The following is a 14,524-nucleotide window of genomic DNA, read 5'->3' on the forward strand; positions in this document are numbered from 1 at the left end:
CAAGTAAGCAACTAAAAGAATTCTTTAATCATATACAACAAACCCAAATTACTCTTAGGCAAGATTGAGAACAAAATCATTATCTTCAGCTTTGCCTAATGACAACAGTCCATTTTACAAGGATCAAGTGGAGAGACCTGCAAACTATCATGAGTCGAAATGGCGTGACGGTTTAGGATTCTCAGGACAAGAGCATGGTTATTATGATCACTTGAGGGAAGAGAAGAATGATGAACTTGGTATTTCCTCAGGGAAAGAGAGAACTCACACATGGGGTTGCAACAGTTCATCCCATTGCTCCTGATACAGTTCATAGATACCCAAACTATGATGGAAACATTCATCAATTTAGTTTCCATTCATTGCATGAAGCTCAGTTAGAAAAAAAAAAGAAGATCGCTACCTTAATAACCAAAACCACAAGCTTTGCATACATATCAATAACAGCAAATGAGAGATGCTGGACTTGTTGTGGCGTTTGTAGGGACAATGAGCTTGGATTAATCATGTCAGTGGCCAAACAATTTGCTACAGAAATTTCCTGAAATTATAGGTAGAGAGAAGGAAAACTCTTAACAATTGTGAGGGTCTGGAGGATTCTCATGGAAACATAATAAAAACCGCAGAAAAAGTTTACCATGAGGATTCGGAAAAAGCGATCTGTGTGATCATCCCCTTTAAGCAACCCAGTTTGTTGTAACTGTGAGATATAATGGGTATAAGCTACACCATACACAGTCAACTAAAGTTCTGCATTTAGCTTTATAAAAATTTAGACTATATTTAAATTTGAATTTGAATTTGTTTATGGATTCTTTAAATATTTTCATGCTTTTAATTGGATAGTCTTCTGTTTGTTTAATTCATTTCAAGGTTTTTTGAGACTGATCAGGTTATTAGCTTTGAAAGAATTTCAAGTATGCTACATTAGCTTTTTTATTTTTCCTTTATCAGGAATACATGGACTTCAACTCAAGAATACACATGCTATACTCATGTATTCAGTTTACACTAGTGAGGTCCATAATTCATTTACACAGAGCATCAGTCTCAGCTTAGCAGGAGGGGAAAAGGAAGGTGGGTGACCCAACTAGAAAATGATTCATTTATACCCATTTTTTTGCTTTCACATGGCCTTTACTGTTATGCAACTATAACACCAGCCAGCTTTTCTGTGGTCACAATTCCATTTGCTGACAGGAACATTGTCTCCTGATATGTGCCAATTGACTGGCCTATGGTACTTGTACGTGGATACTAATGAAACCTGCATCAATGGTTTCCTAGGAATTTATATTTGAGATTTTGTTCATACCCTTGTTTGAACCATCTCTACCGGTGTTGTTGCAGTGATGTGAGCAGGACAATAACCTCTCAGGAACCATACCAGACAACATTGGGAATTGTACGAGCTACGAAATCCTATAAGATGGCTGGAATTCCTTTTGGTGTGGGTGTTGTGCTTGTTCTTTCTTCAATTGCTTATGGTCTATTGACTATTATGACTTCCAGGGATATTTCTTACAATCAAATCACTGGAGAGATTCCTTACAACATTGGTTTCCTGCAAGTAGCTACATTGTATGTTTCCATCTCTCAAAAGCTCTATTGTATCTCTTTTCATCTGCAAATAACTATTCATTTCATCTACTAATTAACCAACTAGAATCATTCAGCTATTGATATTTTTGAACTCTTCTAGTTAAACTGCTTACTGTAGTATACTCCACTGAATCTCTATTACAGCTGACAATCTGCAACTTTTTTTCTTTTATTTTTTGCTCCAGTTGTCATTCATTCTTGTTGCATTTAATTAGGTTTGTTTTTCTTGAAAATGGTGTGCTGACCCTAATGAAAAAAAACTTTCTATTATTATGTCTCTTCATGGAAATAGGCTTACTAGGAAGATTCCAGAAGTGATAGGACTCATGCAAGCTCTTGCTATTTTGTAAGTTTTGTATTGTCTTCTCAAATTCTTTTCATTTTTTTTTCAAAATTTCTTTTCTTCCTAAATAACTGCATGCATCTTTTAAGAAATATGTTCACATAAACAAATCCAACTATAATTTTGACTATAGTGCAATTTTTTTTAAAATGAAAATTCTTAACTGACCTTTCAGAGGGGATGGTGTCAATATCATCACTCAGTTTTAGCAATGATGCAACCTCCTCAGCTATCCTTTGCTTCTCAATAGAAGCTGGTCCAAAGAGCAATTATAGGACTTAGGCAAGCGACAACGTTGTCAAAGAGTATATGCAGTCTTCTTCTTTTTTAAAAAAATTAAAAGGGAAAACGAAAAAATAGAAAAAATCACATGATGATATGCCTAACCATATTCTTCCACAGAACATGTGACTTGAATGAATCTTTTGATAATGAAGGCTACAGAAGATCAGCTACCAGAGCTAAAAATCTGTGTAATTTCTGGAAGCTGCAACCTTATCAGAAGAAGCATTTTCCAAGCCAACAACAAATGGTGACCAAGCATGAAAACAAAAAGCAGAACATAAGTGTAGTCAATCCACAAAACAAAAGTACTTTTAGATCAAGCTGATATTTGTGTTTTGCGTGAGATATAATGGGTATAAGCTACATCAATATAATTAGTTTCACAACGCATAACATCAACTTGAAAGTAAATCATAAGTACAAAACAGTAGTTTTCCAAGAAGTTATGGACATCGAAATTTCGGCAGTCTAAAATGGTTGTATATTCTCCACTGTACAACTTAATAGTCCACCATGTACAGCTTTCAATTTCCATACTGAAAAAAAAACTATACAAGTATGAAGCATGCTAACCTGTGTGTGATTTGGAGACGATTAGATTGCCATATCACCTCCCAATTCATCAATGACCATATCTACTCTAGTCATAAAATCTGGTAAGAATTGAACAGAAGCAGCATCATAAAAAGGAGTAAGAACAGACTGCTGACCAATAAGAAGAATATTGGGTAGTTCGTCTAATCCATGTTTAACTCTTGATCCATAACAATTGGACCAACTGAATGAAGAGTCTAGATCTCACTGAAGACTAATTACAATATAGGAGGACAGTGACTTCCATACTACTTACTGGGTGTTGATTAATGACGCCCATATATATTATAGGGAAGATCTCATTTTTTTGTTCTTTTTTTTTTTGCTTTTTCTTTTTTCCTTTTTCGAAGCAAATAGTGAAGAAGAGCTTTACTAAGCCCACAGACGAGCACAGTCAGCTCATGCTCACACCAGAACATGTGACAGCATGGCACATATGTATTTTCCAATCCATCCAATAGAAGGATCCCACCATCTTGATGCCCTGTACAAAGATTCAGGTCGATCTACGCACAACCTTCAGATTAGAAGCAGATAACTAGTAATGGAAGAAATTCACATACCATGAAAAGAAGAATCCGATATGCATCTCTGCAACCAAAAAAGTTCAAAATTTTAAAACTACACAAACAAAGAGAAGGTCATACTAAAGAAACTAGTAAATATAGTTTGCATATCTTACCATTGTTCTCATGTTCAGTCAAACGGCCAGTCAATAGTTCAATGAAGCTAGGAGGCAAAGCTGAGAAAACAGTTCCGAAGTTGTTGTCAAGTAATGGCTGCTAAGAACACTCAAGCTGCTCACTATCAACTCTCGAAACAGGCATCTTGGTATGATAACTAATATCATGTTTAACAAAGCTCGACTCCTAATTAGTTCTGCAAGACTAAAGAATTTGTATGACTAATGCTCTTTCTTTTTATGTTTTACAGAAATTCAAATTAATCAGCCAAATGGAGTATAAAGAAAACAAAGATGCATCAAATCCTTTGAAAATATCTATATTACCACACTAAAGGATCAAAAAGTATTTACACTTAAAAAAGTAAGAAAGAAAGAAAAAGAAAAAAAAAGGGGAAAAAAACTCAATTACCTTAAAGAAAGTAAAAAGTAAATCAACAAATGTTATCCAATGAACATTTACGTGAAAAATAACATTAACTAGTAAAAAGGCCAACTCAATGGCTACAATAATACCTTTGGGTTATTGAGCTCTCAAAGATGTGGCAACCTAGTGATTTTGGTTTCCATTAGAATTATCAAATTGCTTTTTAATGTAAAGTACCATTAGCCTTGGAGAAAATCTTTGGTGTGACTACATTAAGAAGCCAGAACTATACTCTCCTCCATATTCGTGAACCACATACATGTATTTATCAACAGAAAAACCAATTTCTCCAGACACATGAGTTGCATTAAGAAGTCGAATGATTTGACCTATGAGGTTTTGCATCTGCCAGTACTTTGGCAAGCTTGCATCTCATCACCATACATTCAAAACATGAAATAATTTGTAAGCTATAACCACCTTATTAAGTCAATTGAAATATTCAGCAAACAAAACCAATTTAGGGCCAACAAAACAAGGCCAACGATATTTACTCCAAAAATTCTGCCATTTCTTACACATTCACTCTCCTCTAGATTCACTACATATATTCTTAAGTAAAAGGGCATTAAGGTAGGATAATGATCGAGGGACTACTAGTCTGTATCATTTCCAATACTTTTTGTTTTTCTTTTTCTTTTTATTCATAAATGTGTAAACAACTCCAATAGGGCTACGAAAAACAACTCATTACCCTAAATCTCCAAATACAATTGAATCCCCATTAATGAATGGCAGTGCCATGGATAACACCCCCTAGACTCTAGCTGTTGAACAATCCATCCAAAGAACATAGAGGAAATCAATTAAATTACAGAGCCACCCTATAAAGCCTTTCCCCAATGATTCTAGAATTCCTCTCAAAAAACCCTCACATTATACCATGGCCAAATAATTGAGTCTTGGGATTAGAAAGGATGCCATGTCCATCTAGCAATGACATGGAAAATGGACACATTTAAGACCCCAAAATAGCTTACAACCCATGAAGGCAGCCCCAACCCCATTTAAGACACTCCCCATGGATTTGGATTTGGCAAAAAATTCCCCACCACAAACTATAGAGTTTGTTTCTCCAAAGAAGGTATTATTTGGCAAATCAACCAAACCCCTTCTAAACTCTAACTTTTGATCATTGAGGAAATCAATTGAATTACAGAGCCAATCTATAAAGTCTTTCCCTTAAGGATTCTAGAATTTCTCTCCATAGCCCCCACATTATACCATAAGGAAGAATTTGCCAAATAATTTAGACTTCGGATTGGAAAGGACTGCATGTCCATATAACAAAATGACATGGAAAAAGAACCAATTTAAGATCCACAAACCCTTTACATGGACAACCCCAACCCCATTTAAGAATCTCTCCATGGATTTGGCAAATTCCCAACTCCACAAATCCATGGATTCAAAGCCAAAAATTTTCCTCCAGGAAAAAAAGAAGAAGCTCATTGCACTAATTCTCCATATGCAATTGAATCCCAAGCACTGAATGCCAACACCATGGATAACCTCCTTAACTCCATCTTTTGAACAACCCACCAAAAGATCATAGATTTTTTTTTTAAGGTAAATGCACTTTTATTGAAGAAGTGCCAAAAGGCGAAACATTACCACAAAAGCCCAACCATCTCAAAACCAAACACTATAGTTGGATGGATGGCATTAATGTAAGCTACATTAGTCAGGGGATCCAGGGAAGCCACACCCCTTTTTCTAGCCCTGAAGAGGATTTTACTTTTTAATGGTGGGCATTCAGTTACCACTCTTTCTTGTCGTGTGGTCCACACATGATTTGGATCAGATTTCCATTTTGGGTTCATACCCCATATTCATATGAAAAATAAAATAAAAATTAAAAAAATGGATGCACGTTGTAGATATAACATGAACATAATGGGGAAAGTGAGTATGTGATTGCAAATAGAAATCAGCAAGGAAACACCTCAGTACGCATTACCCTCAACTTTACATTCCTGCTTCAAGTATTGTACACAAGTCCATGGAAGATAACTAATCAAAATCAATTTATGGAGAATTACTACTGAGTTGAGAAAAATGTTCTTCTCAATGTTACTTATAATCGGGTTCCTTATACACATGAGGATCATTACTTTGCCTCATTAACATCCATGCCATTCAAATCCTTGACTAGATTGTTATTTTGGCATATTAAAACATCTATATCATCATAAGAGAAAAAGAATCCTAAAATAAAATAAAAATAAAATATATAAAAAAACCTAATCCAATTCCCGGGAAAAAAAAAGAAGAAGAAGAAGAAGAAGAAAATCATTCTTCCATACCTAAAATGGACGCGGATTATGGCGTCAGAGAGGGAAGTCTTCGTGAGATCAAGAGAGAGGGGATGCTTAGGGAGAGAAGAGGAGTTTGTGAGAGGGGAGATCGAGAGAGAGAAAAAGGGCGCGGGAGATCGAGAGAGAGAGAGAGAGAGAGAGAGAGAGAGAGAGAGAGAGATGGATGCCGAATGGGTTTGGAGTGGAGGGAAATGAAAGGTTGAGAGAGAGAGAGAGAGACGCGAAATGGGTTTGGAGTGGAGGGAAATGGAAGGTTTCATGAGATGGACACGGAATGGGTTTGGAGTGGAGGGAGATGAAAGATTTCGTGCAAGGGGGGAAAAGAAAAAGGGCAGCGCGGTAAGAGTTTTCGCATTTTTACCTGCTACGGCTTGGCTACGGTTTTAATCCGTAGCTAAAAGCCATGGACCGTAGCCGACTATCGCATACAGTTTTGACGGTCATGGACGAACGGCCCTCTCAAGGGCGGCTTTGTAGGATCCATCATGATACATTTCATATATCCACTCCGTCCATTAATTTTTAATTTTTTTTTATAGGATTGACCCCAAAATATAGGAAATTCGAAGGTCAAATTAAACCACACCATTGATCAATGGTAAGTATTTAATCTCCACTGTTTCCTACAGTGTGGTCCACTTGAGCCTTCGAACTACTTCCTTTTTTGGGCTCTTGCCCAAAAATGCTCTTTCAAAATGAATAGACGTATTAGATGGAGTACACATATTTTAATGTGTATCATAGAGTCCCTTATGAGGCCGTCTCAGGTGGTAGGTACGAGTGGTGGTGATAGCTTTTAGCTACGGTTTGATTATTTTTAACTATGGATTTAAGCTGTAGTAATATAGTTACGGTCTATATCCGTAGCCAAAAACTATAATAGTCCATAACCTTTGGTCATTTTTTTGGTAGTGACAAAGAAAGACACAATTGTGAAGGTTTTGGGTGAACCTGGAAAACCTATCTTTGATAGTGAACGCTGATATCCCCTATGTGAGGATATTAGGACTAGAGTAGCTGTGTGGCTATTTATTAACAGTTGGTATACACACAGGCGAACCACTATAATCCCTTGTGTTTTGTGGTTGTGTGGTTTATATTTCATATCTTTAATTATTCATTTGTGGGATGTATATGTGGATGTGAATGTTGTAATCATTTTATTTCAAGCTCAGTAGGGAATGTGTAATAGTTTAGATTTATATTTCTGCAATTTATTCCTTGCTATCTCTTTATCAGTTTGAGCTTCAGTTTCTTTATTTGTTCTAGTAAGGTTGCCCTGCCATTTTTATGGTGCATGGTTGTCCTTAGAACAATCAATATTTTGAGATTGCATTCCGCATTGTGTATTGATTTATTTATTTGTCTATCTCTCTTTCTTTATTTCTGCTGTATTTATTTTAAATTTAGCATAGTCCTATTCACCCCCCCCCCCCCCCCCCTCCCCAAAAAAAAAAAAAAAATCTTCCAAGCCTCCCAAGGAGAAGCAAGGTGTAGCGCACTTCCCTACCTTAAAAACTCTCATCTCCACCATCCAAATTTCATCATCCACCATCAAAGGTTGAGCATAGGAGCTAAGGAAGCCAAGGGACCAAGAAGAAGGACAACCAGTTGGTGATCGTAACATAAGATCTTGATTTTTTTATGTATGTAAGGCCCACTTGTGATGGGACCCATCTTGATGTTTGTATTGTATCCAAAATGGGCCCATAGTGGTGGGGTCCCTCCAATATGACGATCTCTCTCTCTCTCTCTCTCTCTCTCTCTCTCTCTCTCTCTCTCTTTTGTGATGGATTGTGGCCCACTTGATATAGACTGTCCATCTCTTAGGCCCCTTCTCGCTGCCATAGATGAAGTAAAAAACACAAATATCAGTTTGATCCAAGCAATGGGCCACGCCGACGTGGCCCTACCATGATTTATTTATTGTATCCCAAACGTCCATCATGGACGGTGGGCCAGCGGGCCACACTTGTAGTAGCACTACTGGCTAACGTCAAAAAGTTCTGTGGGTCCCAGCACAAGGTATGTTTTATACCCAAACCATTCATCTGTGTGGGACCCACACGTGATGTATATCCACACCGTCCAGTGGTCTGGACGGTGGGGACCACCATGATTTATGTGTTTTTCACTTTTTTTTTAAAATAATAATATAATAATACTTATATATTATATATATAATTCTATGATGGGCCCCATGTGGGACCCACCTGTTGGGATCGGATTGGCTAGTGTAGCTCACACCAGCTATATAGCTGATGTAGTGACATCAGCAAGTTTTGGGCTCACCATGATGTAGTGTTGAATTCACACCATCCAAATCTGGACGGTGTTACGTAGGGCCAACCGTGATGCATGGATCCCATCCATGCCATCCAGCTGACGGGCGTGGGTCCACCGTAATGTAAATGTTTTATCCACTCTGTTCAGTCCATGGATGTGGACCACACCATGATGTGTGTATTTCGTATCCACACCATGCATCTATGTGGCCCACCATGTAGTGTTATACCCACACCGTCCATGGTTGGGACGGTGGGTCTCCACCATGATGTATCTGATTATCCAGGCCATCTGTCCCTTGACGGTCCTGTGAGACACACCATGAGATATGTGTTATATCCTAACCATCCATCTCTCTCGAAGTGGACCCCTCACTAGCCACATAGCTGTTGTTTGATGTCAGTAAGCTATGTGGGTCCCACCAGTTAGTTAGTTGATGTACTAACATCATCAAGTGGGCTGATCATGAGGCCTATGTTATATTCTCACCATCCATCTAGATGTGAGGCAGATCCAAATATCTAGTGGGCCACGTGTGTGGGACCCACTGTGATATATGTATTTTGTATTCCCCCACGCCATCCACCTATTTTGTATCCACACAGTCCATCTAATTAGCGAGCTTGTCTTGATGCTTGGGACTAAAAATGAGGCAGATTCGTGTATCAGTTGGACCACATTGCAGAAAACAGTGGAGGATTGAACGCCTACCATTGAAACCCTTTTGGGAGTCCGGAAGTGTTGGATCAGTATGAAATTTGTTTTTTTCCACTTAATCAGGTCTTTGTGACCATATGAACAAATTATATGGAAAATAAACGTTATGGTGGGTCGTGGGAATTCTAACGGCGGAAAACATTATCTCCACTATTATTTGTGGTATGGTCCAGATGATCTTCCGTTATGATTCATTTGGGTAATGCTCTAAAATAACCTCTTAAAATAGATGAATGGTGTAGATGGTGTGGCCCGTGGATGCAGCCCACTTGATGTATATGAGGCCCACTGCTGCAGCCCATGTGATGTGGCCCACTTGATGTATATGAGGCCCGTTGGTGCAGCCCATGTGATGTGGCCCACTTGATGTATATGAGGCACATTGGTGTGGCCCATGTGATGTGGCCTACTTGATGTATATGAGGCCCATTGTGATGTATTTCAAGCCCATGGGTTGAGGCCCAATGTGATGTATATAAGAACCATGAGTGAGGCCCAATGAGACGTATGTGAGGCCTTTATGTGGGGCCGAATGTGATGTATATGAGGTCCATTGCGATGTATGATTCCACCATGATGTATGTAATGATGTTTATGGGGGGCCATGCCTTGGGAGCAATGATGGTTTGACGTCCACATTGTAAAAGTAATGATGGTTAAATGTCCACATTGTAACACTTCCTAAGGCCCATTGTTAGGCCCATACTTGTTGTGTGTAGGCCGTCTAGGCCCATCTTTGTTATGAAGATAATTCATCACCATATAACATGCTTAGTATAACTCCATGATTCATGCCCACACGCATCATATGTATGCTTGATATGAGGAGTGAATGATCATAGCATATGTCATTGGGCAGATTGTTTATGCAACTCATTGATAGGAGTTACCCACATGAGCGCGAGATACGCGCGGGATTACTGCATGACTGGATAGTGTGATTCATGCATCTCGCATCTGTGTGACATGATTACTATACACCCTAGCGACACCAGGGCTATGGCCTCCACAAGCATATCGTGGATGGCATGTTCAAACACCAAAAATACTGTTACTAGCATTGGGGCGCCATAGATGTCCCTGGGTGAAAATCTCTAAATCTGATTGTATCAGAGGATGACTCCAACGTTGAGACCGAGTTGATACATGAGCACATGAGGGTCGTATACTAGTAGGCCACATCTCCCACTATGTCGTGGTCGGTTGGAAAGGGGTGTGACCTTACTCGCCTGAGTGAGGGGGGGAATATCTAGGTTGAGTTTGACTATCTTGATGAATGGGTCGGCTATCGACGAGCCGGGCCCGATATTGGTGGGCAGATAATAAGGTCTCTTCCACTTACCTAGTTGTGCACTTAGATAGGGGCGGTAAGCTAGTGTGGAGTGTACTAGACCCCAGTGATTGTCTAGCGTGAGAACTATACTAATATTTGATGTTTTAGTGATGAGCTGCACGGATATGTGGATTCAGATGAGGACTGGAATGCTTGAGTTGTATCTCGCATCGCATGGCCTTGGTATGGCCGATATCATTCATACCTTACATCGCATGGCCTTGATATGGCTGATAGCATTCAAGCCTTGCATTGCATGGCCTTGATATGGCCGATAGCATTCATGCCTTGCATCACATAGCCTTGGTATAACTATTGGCACCCATAGACTTACTAGCATTTTCGCTTTACTCTGTATTGCATACTTACATTTTAACCGTGCGCACACACTTCCACTACTCTCTAAGCTTTTTATAAGCTTATACACGATTGATGCATACAGGTGATGCTAGGACGCCATAGCAGCATTGAGCTTCGAGCGTACAACCGACTTTTAGAGCTTTTAATTATCGATATTATATTTTCCTTACACATTGTACTCAAAGTTTTTTATCTTAGTGGATTTGTGATGATGTTGTTGGTTGTTGTTTATGTGTTATGCTTATGGTTATGCTTATTGCGAATCAAATTCATGTTAAAAATTCTCCTTGTAGGATCCCAGGATTGGAACCTGGTATATGGGTGCCAGGAGCCGAGAATGGGGCACTACGGAGGTTGTCGATGCCAGATTCGGCGATCGGGAATTTTGTGAGCCTGATTTTCGAGTTTAGGGCATGACATAGGGTGCATAAATCAGTACATTAAAAACACGTTCTGCACATATCCCCTCTAATAAAGCCACAACTTTTTAGACTTTGTCTTTATATATCTCTATGCCTGGGATCGTTTTTATGATGTCCAAATCTTTCATGTCAAATTCTTTTCTTAATAGAGACTTAAGCAGAGTATCTCACTCTTAGCATTTGTAGTAATCAGCATATCATCAATGTAAAGTATCAGTAGAATATAGGACCCATTCTCAAATACCCTATAATATACGCAACAATCGTACTCACATATGATATACCTAATCTTCACCATGTAGAAATCGAACCACTTGTACTACTGCCTCGGAGACTGATTAAACTCATATAATAACTTCTTTTGCATACACACGTGGTCTTCCTTACCAAGCTCCTCAAATCCCTAAAGTCATCTTATGTAAACGACTTCCTCCAAGTTTCTATGAAGGAATGTCATCTTCACATCGAGATGCTCCAATTCCAAATTAAGCTTTACTAACATAGCTAGTAGCACCCTGATTGATGTATGTTTTGCAACCATAAAGAAAACTTCATTAAAATCTACTCATTTCCTCTGCGAGTACCCCTTTGCTACAAGTCGTACCTTGTACTTTTTGCTCTATTTTTTTGTTAATGCTTCATTTTTTCTAAACATCCATTTATACCTTATAGCTATTTGACCTTTTGAAAGTTCCACCAACTCCCATGTTCGATTCTTATGTAGAGATTCAATCTCCTCTACTATGGATAACATTCGCTTATTGTCATCCTTTCCAGACTAAGCCTCTTGAAAGTTGGAGGGATCTCTACTCCCTATAAACAATGCAAATGAAACTACGTGCTCGAACCCATATCGAACCAAGGCTCTAATGGTTCATCTCTCTCTATTCTTGGCTATACTCGCCTGGGTATCTTGCTGATTTTTTTGGTCAGTATCTTACTCTTACTAAATTTCACCTTCAGTAACCTATTCAAGTGGCTCCACCAGCACTAACATTTTCTCAACATCACCATGTATTTCTAACTTTCCTACAACATTCTTGTTGATCTTCAACATTAATGCCTCATCAAAGATGGCATTTCTATTACTGACCACCTTCTATAAAAATGTATCCCAAAGCTTATAGCCCTTAACACATTTCTTATACCCAATAAAGATGCACTTCCTAGATCAGGGATCCAACTTCATCCTTTGTCCACTTTATACGTAGACGTATGATAGACACCCAAAGATCCACAATTCTGAGTAATTGAGGTCCTTGCATGTCTAGACTTCGTTTATAACCTTGGAATCTAGCATCATAAATGGTGACTGATTTACAATATATCATGTCACATAACCACTTCTGCTCAGAAGCTTTTAGGCAGTCCTGCATGAAACCGCATTCTCGCCCTCTCTAATAGAGTTTTGTTCATTATCTCTGCCACCTTATTCTATTGTGAGGTCCTATTGAGTGTGAAATATTTCATATTTTTCCCTATTTATACATTGGTTTTATAAACATGATACACTACGTGAAAAATGGAAAAAAAATAACGGATTTTGAGACGGTTGTGGACTGTCTCTAAAATTCTTTAGTTTAAAGACGGTTTAGAGACGACCCTAAACCGTCTCTAAAATTCTAGACGGCTCTTGACCATCCCTAACATTGTCTTAAAATGTTGAACGTCCACAAATCATTTAAGACGGTTAAAGACCGTCTTATATGCAGTCATCTGAGACGGTCATTGGCTGTCTGCATTAGAGATGGTCATTAACTGTCTTTTACTTATAATATGAAATGGTCAAAGATCATCTCTAATAGAGACGCTCCGTAGCCGTCTTATAGCCCTGGTAAAGACCGTCTCTATTAGAGACTGTCAATGACCCTCTCTATTAAGGACTGTCAATGATCGTCTCTATTAGGGACTGTCGAGGACCATCTCTATTAGAGATTGTCAATGACTGTCTCTATTAGAGACGGTCCTTAGCCATCTTATAGCGGTCTTTTGAGACTGTCTAAGACCGTCTGCATTAGAGACGGTCCTTAACCGTCTCTACTGCTCAGAAAAATATAGTTAAGAAGCTTATAAAAATTTAATGAATTTTTTTTAAAAAAAAAAGTTAAGAAGCTTAGAAAAAATTATGAATTTCTAAAAAAATATATTTAAAAAGCTTAGAAAAAATAATTAACAATGTTTTAAAAAAAAAACTGATTTTATAAAAATTAGGATTTTGAAAAAAAAAATTAAGAACTTTGAATAAGAAGCTTAGAAAAAATAATTAACAATGTTTTAAAAAAATAATTAAGAACCAAAAAATTATGAATTTCAAAAAAAAATATTATGAATTTCGAAAAAAAAAATAGTTAAGAAGCTTAGGAAAAATAATTAAGAACCTAAAAATTAAACAAAATTGTGAAAAAATTGACAAAAATAGTTAAGAAGCTTAGAAAAAATTAAACAAAAATAGTTAAGAAGCTTAGAAAAAATTAAACAAAAAATAGTTAAGAAGCTTAGAAAATAATTAAGAACCAAAAAATTAAACAAAAAATAGTTAAGAAGCTTAGAAAATAATTAAGAAAAAATTAAACAAAAAATAGTTAAGGAGCTTAGAAAGTAATTAAGAAAAAATTAAATAAAAAATAGTTAAGAAGCTTAGAAAAATAGTTAAGAAGCTTAGAAAATAATTAAGAAGCTTAGAAAATAATTAACCAAAAATAGCTAAGAAGTTTAGAAAATAATTAAGAAGCTTAGAAAATAATTAAGAACCAAAAATAGTTAAGAAGCTTATAAAATAGTTAAGAACCAAAAATAGTTAAGAAGCACCAAAAATAATTAAGAAGCTTAGAAAATAAAAGAAGCTTAGAAAATAATTAAGAAGCTTAGAAAGATAGTTAAGAAGCTTAGAAAATAATTAAGAAAAAATTAAATAAAAAATAGTTAAGAAGCTTAGAAAATAATTAAGAACCAAAAAATTAAACAAAAAATAGTTAAGAAGCTTAGAAAAAATAATTAAGAACCAAAAAATTATGAATTTCGAAAAAAAAATAATTAACAAGCTTAGAAAAAATATTTAACAATGTTTAAAAAAAAAACTTATTTTATAAAAATCTAGATTTTGAAAAAAAAATTAAGAACTTTGAATAATGTTGATAACTTTGAAAAAAGAAAGA

At 37.1% G+C, this 14,524-nt stretch overlaps 1 long non-coding RNA gene across 1 annotated transcript; it reads right to left on the bottom strand.

The window, feature by feature from the left end:
* Positions 1 to 409: 409 nt before the first annotated feature.
* Positions 410 to 2,862, bottom strand: LOC131228129 (uncharacterized). The gene is made up of 3 exons (XR_009162725.1): positions 2,804 to 2,862; positions 638 to 700; positions 410 to 541 (listed from the first exon to the last, which is right to left on the bottom strand). It is a non-coding gene; the product is annotated as an uncharacterized LOC131228129 (long non-coding RNA).
* Positions 2,863 to 14,524: the final 11,662 nt, after the last annotated feature.

This window comes from Magnolia sinica, chromosome 15 (assembly GCF_029962835.1).
Source record: "Magnolia sinica isolate HGM2019 chromosome 15, MsV1, whole genome shotgun sequence".
Classification (NCBI taxonomy): Eukaryota; Viridiplantae; Streptophyta; class Magnoliopsida; order Magnoliales; family Magnoliaceae; genus Magnolia; species Magnolia sinica.